This window comes from Lygodium microphyllum, chromosome 16, assembly GCF_053477565.2.
Source record: "Lygodium microphyllum isolate KBCC chromosome 16, Lygodium_microphyllum_v1.1.10, whole genome shotgun sequence".
NCBI lineage: Eukaryota > Viridiplantae > Streptophyta > Polypodiopsida > Schizaeales > Lygodiaceae > Lygodium > Lygodium microphyllum.
This window is the reverse complement of record NC_141150.1, coordinates 146670136-146680135: the sequence shown is the minus strand read 5'-3', so window position 1 is coordinate 146680135 and position 10000 is coordinate 146670136. Positions and strand designations below refer to the sequence as shown.

General features: G+C 69.6%; 1 non-coding gene across 1 annotated transcript; it reads right to left on the bottom strand.

Moving 5' to 3' along the window:
• Positions 1–9669: 9669 nt before the first annotated feature.
• LOC148023773 (5S ribosomal RNA) lies at positions 9670–9788 on the bottom strand. The gene has a single exon (XR_015694012.1). It is a non-coding gene; the product is annotated as a 5S ribosomal RNA (ribosomal RNA).
• Positions 9789–10000: the final 212 nt, after the last annotated feature.

Below are 10000 nucleotides of genomic sequence, written 5' to 3'. Positions count from 1 at the left end.
CCCCTCCCCCCCCCAAAAATCCCCCCCCCCCCCCTCAACACACACCACCCCACCCCCCCCCCCCCAACACACACCACACCACCCCTCCCCCCCCCTCAAAAATTCCCCCCCCCCCCTCAACACACAAAACACCACCCCTCCCCCCCCCCCTCCAAATTTTGCCCCCCCCCCTCAACACACACCACACCACACCACCCCTCCCCCCCCTCCAAAATTCACCCCCCACCCCCCTCAACACACACCACCCCACACCTCCCCTCCCCCCCCCCCAAAAATTCCCCCCCCCCCTCAACACACACCACCACATCCCCCCCCCTCAAAAATCCCCCCCCCCCTCAACACACAAAACACCACCCCTCCCCCCCCCCCTCAAAAATCCCCCCCCCCCCCAACACACACCACACCACACCACACCACACCTCCCCCCCCCTCCAAATTTTGCCCCCCCCCCCCCCCAAAAAATTGGCCCCCCCCCTCAACACACACCACCCCTCCCCCCCCTCCAAAATTCGCCCCCCCCCCCCCTCAAAAATCCCCCCCCACCTCAACACACACCACACCACACCACACCAACCCTCCCCTTCCCCCCTCCAAATTTCGCCTTCCCCTCAACACACACCACCCCACCCCTCCCCCCCCCCCAAAAATTCGCCCCCCCCGTCCAAATTTCGCCCCTTCCCCCCCCAAAAATTCCCCCCCCCCCCTCAACACACACCACACCACACCACCCCACACGACGCCTCCCCCCCCCTCAAAAATCCCCCCCCCCCCTCAACACACACCACACCACACCACCCCTCCCCCCCCCTCAAAAATCCCCCCCCTCAACACACACCACACCACCCCTCCCCTTCCCCCCCTCCGAATTTCGCCCGCCCCTCAACACACACCACCCCACCCCTCCCCCCCCCCCCGCCCCCAAAAAATTCGCCCCCCCCCCAACACACACCACCCCACCCCCCCCCCCCCCAAAAATTCGGCCACCCCCCTCAACACACACCACACCACACACCCCCTCCCCCCCTCCAAAATTTGCCCCCCCCCCCCCCCCCCCAAAAATTCGCGCCCCCCCCCCCCTCAATACACACCTCCCCACCCCCCCCCCCCCCTCAACAAACACCACACCACCCCTCCCCCCCCCTCAAAAATCCCCCCCCCCCCTCAACACACACCACACCACACCACCCCTCCCCCCCCCCCCCCCCCCCCAAAAAATCACCCCCCCGCCCCCCTCAACACACACCACCCCACCCCCCCCCCCCCACAACACACACCACACAACCCCTCCCCCCCCCTCAAAAATTCCCCGCCCCCCCCTCAACACACACCACACCACCCCTCCCCCCCCTCAAAAATCCCCCCCCCCCCTCAACACACACCACACCACACCACCCCTCCCCCCCCCCCCCCCCAAAAAATCCCCCCCCGCCCCCCTCAACACACACCACCCCACCCCCTCCCCCCCCACAACACACACCACACAACCCCTCCCCCCCCCTCAAAAATTCCCCGCCCCCCCCTCAACACACACCACACCACCCCTCCCCCCCCCTCAAAAATCCCCCCCCCCCTCAACACACACCACACCACACCACCCCTCCCCCCCCCCCCCAAAAAAATCCCCCCCCCGCCCCCCTCAACACACACCACCCCACCCCCCCCCCCACAACACACACCACACAACCCCTCCCCCCCCCCTCAAAAATTCCCCGCCCCCCCCTCAACACACACCACACCACCCCTCCCCCCCCCTCAAAAATCCCCCCCCCCCCCCTCCAAATTTTGCCCCCCCCCCCAAAAAATTGGCCCCCCCCCTCAACACACACCACACCACACCACCCCTCCCCCCCCCCCTCCAAAATTCGCCCCCCCCCCCCCCCCCCCCCCCTCAACACACACCACCCCACCCCCCCCCTCAACACACACCACACCACCCCTCCCCCCCCCCTCAAAAATCCCCCCCCCCCTCAACACACACCACAACACCCCTCCCCCCCCGCCCCAAAAATTCGCCCCCCCCTCAACACACACCACACCACACCACCGCTCCCCCCCCCCCCCTCCAAAATTCGCCCCCCCCCCAAAAATTTCCCACCCCTCCCCCCTCAACACACACCACCCCACCCCCCCCCCCCAACACACACCACACCACCCCTCCCCCCCCCCCTCAACACACACCACACCACACCACCCCTCCCCCCCCCTCCAAAATTCGCCCCCCCCCCCCCCCCCTCAACACACACCACCCCACCCCCCCCCTCAACACACACCACACCACCCCTCCCCCCCAAAAAATTTGGCCACCCCCCTCAACACATACCACACCACACCACACCACCCCTCCCCCCCCCCCCCCCCAAAATTCGCCCCCCCCCCCTCAATACACACCTCCCCACCCTTCCCCCCCCCCCCGCCCCCAACACACACCACCCCTCCCCCCCCCCCAAAAATTCGCCCCCCCCCCCCCCCTCAATACACACCTCCCCACCCTTCCCCCCCCCCCTCAACACACACCACACCACACCACACCACCCCTCCCCTTCCCCCCCTCCAAATTTCGCCCCCCCCTCAACACACACCACCCCACCCCTCCCCCCCCCCCTCCAAATTTCGCCCCTTCTCCCCCCCAAAAATTCCCCCCCCCCCCCTCCCTCAACACACACCACACCACACCACCCCTCCCCCCCCCACCCCCCTCAACACACACCACCCCACACCACCCCTCCCCCCCCCAAAAATCCCCCCCCCCAACACACACCTCACCACCCCTCCCCCCCCCTCAAAAATTCCCCCCCCCCCCCCCCCCTCAACACACAAAACACCACCCCTCCCCCCCCCCCCTCAAAACACACCACACCACACCACCCCTCCCCCCCCCCCCTCCAAATTTTGCCCCCCCCCCCCCCCCCCAAAAAAATTGGCCCCCCCCTCAACACACACCACACCACACCACCCCTCCCCCCCCCTCCAAAATTCGCCCCCCACCCCCCTCAACACACACCACCCCACACCTCCCCTCCCCCCCCCCAAAAATTTCCCCCCCCCCCCAACACACACCACCACATCCCCCCCCCCCCCTCAAAACACACCACACCACCCCTCCCCCCCCCTCAAAAATCCCCCCCCCCCCCCCTCAACACACAAAACACCACCCCTCCCCCCCCCCCCCCTCAAAAATCCCCCCCCCCAACACACACCACACCACACCACCCCTCCCCCCCCCCCTCCAAATTTTGCCCCCCCCCCCAAAAAATTGGCCCCCCCCTCAACACACACCACCCCTCCCCCCCCCTCCAAAATTCGCCCCCCCCACCCCTCAAAAATCCCCCCCCCCCCCCTCAACACACACCACACCAACCCTCCCCTTCCCCCCTCCAAATTTCGCCTTCCCCTCAACACACACCACCCCACCCCTCCCCCCCCCCCCCCCCCGTCCAAATTTCGCCCCTTCCCCCCCCAAAAATTCGCCCCCCCCCTCAACACACACCACCCCACACCACGCCTCCCCCCCCTCAAAAATTCCCCCCCCCCCCTCAACACACACCACACCACACCACCCCTCCCCCTCCCTCAAAAATCCCCCCCCCTCAACACACACCACACCACCCGTCCCCTTCCCCCCCTCCGAATTTCGCCCCCCCCTCAACACACTCCACCCCACCCCTCCCCCCCCCCCGCCCCCAAAAAATTCGCCCCCCCCCCCCAACACACACCACCCCACCCCCCCCCCCCCCCCCCAAAATTCGGCCACCCCCCTCAACACACACCACACCACACACCCCCTCCCCCCCTCCAAAATTTCCCCCCCCCCCCCCCCCCCGCCCCCAACACAAACCACCCCTCCCACCCCCCCCCAAAAATTCGCGCCCCCCCCCCCCCTCAATACACACCTCCCCACCCCCCCCCCCCTCAACAAACACCACACCACCCCTCCCCGCCCCCTCAAAAATCCCCTCCCCCCCCCCCTCAACACACACCACACCACCCCTCCCCCCCCCCCCCAAAAATCCCCCCCCCCCCCCCCCCCCAACACACACCACCCCAACCCCCCCCCCAACACACACCACACAACCGCTCCCCCCCCCTCAAAAATTCCCCGCCCCCCCCTCAACACACACCACACCACCCCGCCCCCCCCTCAACACACACCACACCACCCCTCCCCCCCCCCTCAACACACCCACACCACCCCACCTCTCCTCCAAAATTCTCCCCCCCCCCCCTCAACACACACCACACCACACCACCCCTCCCCCCCCCTCCAAAATTTGCCCCCCCACCCCCCGGCCCCAACACACACCACCCCTCCCCCCCCCTCCCAAAAATTCGCCCCCCCCCTCAATACACACCTCCCCACCCTTTCCCCCCCCCCCCTCAACACACACCACACCACCCCTCCCCCCCCCCCCCCCAAAAATCCCCCCCCCCCCCAACACACACCACCCCACCCCCCCCCCCAACACACACCACACAACCGCTCCCCCCCCTCAAAAATTCCCCGCCCCCCCCTCAACACACACCACACCACCCCGCCCCCCCCTCAACACACACCACACCACCCCTCCCCCCCCCCTCAACACACCCACACCACCCCACCTCTCCTCCAAAATTCTCCCCCCCCCCCTCAACACACACCACACCACACCACCCCTCCCCCCCCCTCCAAAATTTGCCCCCCACCCCCCGGCCCCAACACACACCACCCCTCCCCCCCCCCCCCAAAAATTCGCCCCCCCCCTCAATACACACCTCCCCACCCTTTCCCCCCCCCCCCTCAACACACACCACACCACCCCTCCCCCCCCTCTCAAAAATCCCCCCCCCCCCCCCTCAACACACACCACACCACCCCTCCCCTTCCCCCCCTCCAAATTTCGCCCACCCCTCAACACACATTACCCCACCCCTCCCCCCCCCCCCCAAAAATTCGCCCCCCCCCCCTCAACACACACCACCCCACACCACACCACCCCTCCCCCCCCCCAAAAAAATCCCCCCCCCCCCCGCCCTCAACACACACCACCCCCCCCCCCTCAACACACACCACACCACACCACCCCTCCCCCCCCCCCCCTCAAAAATCCCCCCCCCCCCTCAACACACACCACACCACACCACACCACACCACCCCTCCCCTTCCCCCCCTCGAAATTTCGCCCCCCCCTCAACACACACCACCCCACCCCTCCCCCCCCCCCGCCCCAAAAATTCGCCCCCCCCTCCAAATTTCGCCCCTTCCCCCCTCGTCACTCCCCCACCCAACCCAACCCCGCGCCACCCCCATGACACGGCACACCCCCCCACCCCACCGCACCCCCCCACGACGCCCCCCCCCCCCCGCACCCCACCTCGAAAAACCCCGCTCCCTCCACGCCACACCACAAATGCCTCCGAAAACCCTGCTCGACCCACCCCACCCCGCGTCACCCCCCCACGACATGGCGCACCCCCCACCCCACCGCACCCCCCAACGACGCCGCCCCGCACCCCACCTCGAAAAACCCCGCTCCCTCCATACCACCCCACCACGCCTCCGAAAACCCCGCTCGACCCACCCCACCTCGCGTCAGCCCCCCACGACACGGCACACCCCCCACACCCCACCGCACCCCCCCACGACGCGGCGCATATCCCCCCCCCCCCCCCCCGCACCCCACCTCGAAAAACCCCGCTCGACCCACCCAACCCCGCGTCACTCCCTCAGGACACGGCGCACCCCCCCACCCCACCGCACCCCCCCACGACGCCCCCCCGCACCCCACCTCGAAAAACCCCGCTCGACCCACCCAACCCCGCGTCACCCCCCCACGACACGGCGCACCCCCCCACCCCACCGCACCCCCCCACGACGCCCCCCCCCGCACCCCACCTCGAAAAACCCCGCTCCATCCACGCCACACCACCACGCCTCCGAAAACCCCGCTCGACCCACCCCACCCCGCGTCTCCCCCCCACGACACGGCGCACCCCCCACCCCACCGCACCCCCCAACGACGACGCCCCGCACCCCACCTCGAAAAACCCCGCTCCCTCCATACCACCCCACCACTCCTCCGAAAACCCCGCTCGACCCACCCCACCTCGCGTCAGCCCCCCACGACACGGCACACCCCCCACACCCCACCGCACCCCCCCACGACGCGGCGCATATCCCCCCCCCCCCCCCCGCACCCCACCTCGAAAAACCCCGCTCGACCCACCCAACCCCGCGTCACTCCCTCAGGACACGGCGCACCCCCCCACCCCACCGCACCCCCCCACGACGCCCCCCCGCACCCCACCTCGAAAAACCCCGCTCGACCCACCCAACCCCGCGTCACCCCCCCACGACACGGCGCACCCCCCCACCCCACCGCACCCCCCCACGACGCCCCCCCCCGCACCCCACCTCGAAAAACCCCGCTCCATCCACGCCACACCACCACGCCTCCGAAAACCCCGCTCGACCCACCCCACCCCGCGTCTCCCCCCCACGACACGGCGCACCCCCCACCCCACCGCACCCCCCAACGACGACGCCCCGCACCCCACCTCGAAAAACCCCGCTCCCTCCATACCACCCCACCACTCCTCCGAAAACCCCGCTCGACCCACCCCACCTCGCGTCAGCCCCCCACGACACGGCACACCCCCCACACCCCACCGCACCCCCCCACGACGCGGCGCATATCCCCCCCCCCCGCACCCCACCTCGAAAAACCCCACTCGACCCACCCAACCCCGCGTCACTCCCCCAGGACACGGCGCACCCCCCCACGACGCGGCGCATATCCCCCCCCCCCCCCCCGCACCCCACCTCAAAAAACCCCGCTCGACCCACCCCACCCCGCGTCACCCCCCCACGACACGGCGCACCCCCCCACCCCACCGCACCCCCCCACGACGCCCCCCCCCGCACCCCACCTCGAAAAACCCCGCTCCCTCCACGCCACACCACCACGCCTCCGAAAACCCCGCTCGACCCACCCCACCCCGCGTCTCCCCCCCACGACACGGCGCACCCCCCCACGACGCCCCCCCGCACCCCACCTCGGAAAACCGCGCTCCCTCCACAGCACCCCACCTCTCCTCCAAAAACCCCGCTCGACCACCCCCACCCCGCGTCACCCCCCAGGACGCCCCCCCGCACCCCACCTCGAAAAACCCCGCTCCCTCCACAGCACCCCACCTCTCCTCCAAAAACCCCGCTTGACCACCCCAACCCCGCGTCACTCCCCCACGACACGGCGCACCCCCCCACGACACGGCGCACCCCCCCACGACGCCCCCCCGCACCCCACCTCGGAAAACCGCGCTCCCTCCACAGCACCCCACCTCTCCTCCAAAAACCCCGCTCGACCACCCCCACCCCGCGTCACCCCCCAGGACGCCCCCCCGCACCCCACCTCGAAAAACCCCGCTCCCTCCACAGCACCCCACCTCTCCTCCAAAAACCCCGCTCGACCCACCCCACCCCGCTCGACCCACCCCACCCCGCGTCACCCCCCCCACGACACGGCGCACCCCCGCACCCCACCTCGAAAAACCCCGCTCCCTCCACAGCACCCCGCCACGCCTCCGAAAACCCCGCTCGACCCACCCCACCCCGCGTCACCCCCCACGACACGGCGCACCCCCCCACCCCACCGCACCCCCCCACGACGCCCCCCCGCACCCCACCTCGAAAAACCGCGCTCCCTCCACAGCACCCCACCTCTCCTCCAAAAACCCCGCTCGACCACCCCCACCCCGCGTCACCCCCCAGGACGCCCCCCCGCACCCCACCTCGAAAAACCCCGCTCCCTCCACAGCACCCCACCTCTCCTCCAAAAACCCCGCTTGACCACCCCAACCCCGCGTCACTCCCCCACGACACGGCGCACCCCCCCACCCCACCGCACCCCCCCACGACGCCCCCCCGCACCCCAGCTCGAAAAACCGCGCTCCCTCCACAGCACCCCACCTCTCCTCCAAAAACCCCGCTCGACCACCCCCACCCCGCGTCACCCCCCCACGACGCCCCCCCGCACTCCACCTCGAAAAACCCCGCTCCCTCCACAGCACCCCACCTCTCCTCCAAAAACCCCACCTCTCCTCCAAAAACCCCGCTTGACCACCCCAACCCCGCGTCACTCCCCCATGACACGGCGCACCCCCCCACGACGCCCCCCCCGCACCCCACCTCGAAAAACCCCGCTCCCTCCACACCACCCCGCCACGCCTCCAAAAAACCGCGCTCGACCCACCCCACCCCGCGTCACGGCGCACCCCCCACCCCACCGCACCCCCCCACGACGCCCCCCCCCCCCACCCCACCTCGAAAGACCGCGCTCCATCCACAGCACCCCACCTCTCCTCCAAAAACCCCGCTCGACCCACCCCACCCCGCGTCACCCCCCCACCACACGGCGCACCCCCCCACGACGCCCCCCCGCACCCCACCTCGAAAAACCCCGCTCCCTCCACAGCACCCCGCCACGCCTCCGAAAACCCCGCTCGACCCACCCCACCCCGCGTCACCCGCCACGACACGGCGCACCCCCCCACAACGCCCCCCCCGCACCCACCTCGAAAAACCCCGCTCCCTCCACGCCTCCGAAAACCCCGCTCGACCCACCCCACCCCGCGTCACCCCCCCCACGACACGGCGCACCCCCGCACCCCACCTCGAAAAACCCCGCTCCCTCCACAGCACCCCGCCACGCCTCCGAAAACCCCGCTCGACCCACCCCACCCCGCGTCACCCCCCACGACACGGCGCACCCCCCCACCCCACCGCACCCCCCCACGACGCCCCCCCCGCACCCCACCTCGAAAAACCCCGCTCCCTCCACGCCTCCGAAAACCCCGCTCGACCCACCCCACCCCGCGTCACCCCCCCACGACGCCCCCGCGCACCCCACCTCGGAAAACCCGCTGCATCCACACCACCCCACCCCGCGTCACGGCACACCCCACCGCACCCCCCCTCGACGCGGCGCATCCCCCCCGCACCCCACCTCGAAAAACCCCGCTCCATCGACACGACCCCGCCACGCCTCCAAAAACCCCGCTCGACCCAGCCCACCCCGCGTCACCCCCCCACGACACGGCGCACCCTCCACCCCACCGCACCCCCCGACGACGCGGCGTATCCCCCGCGCACCCCACCTCCAAAAACCCCGCTCGACCCACGGCACGTCACCTCACCCCCCCACGACATGGCACACCCTCCCTCTTTAGAAATCGCGCTCCGCAATGACACGGCACACACACCCCACTGCACACGACCCCCTCCCGCGACACGGAACCTTCCACCCCCCGACGGACCTCCTCAAGAAACCCCCCCACGACATGGCACCCCCCCGCGACATGGCACACCCTCCCTCCTCAGAAATCCCCGCTCCAACAACCCGCCCGCGCAACATGGCACGCCCTCCCTCCTCGGAAAAACCCCGCTCCACCGAACCCCCCCACAACATGGCACACCCTCCGCTCCCAAAATACCTCGCATCTTGAGGAGGGGGTATCACGTGAGAGCGAGGCAGAGGGAGGGGCCAGGCACGACGTACGCAAAGACAATCGCGACGAGGAGAGGAGGCGCCGCGTCATGGCAAGGCGAGGGGGTTTCCTACCACGATGTCAGCGTTGGAGAGTCGAGACGTGATCCGAGGGGATTTCCATGCCACGGTCTCGAAACAAGCATGCAAAAGGGTGCAGCACCAGGACTTCCCGGGAGGTCACCCATCCCAGTACTGTTCTGGCCCAAGCGCGCTTAACTGCGGAGTTCTGATGGGATCCGGTGTATTAGCGCTGGTGTGACCGCACCACAAACACAAAGGAATTCCAAAGAGCTCTTGTATACTCGGAAAGTGGCACGAGAGAGCCCAAGAGCGAGGCATGGCGGCATGCCATGCCGCTCATGCCACGGAGGACGCGACTAAACGCGAACCCTAAACCCCGCGCACATGGAGGCGACGCACAAAAGATTGAATGCCGCCGTCGCGTGCCATTTCTAACACGAAGGGCAAGCATCCACGTG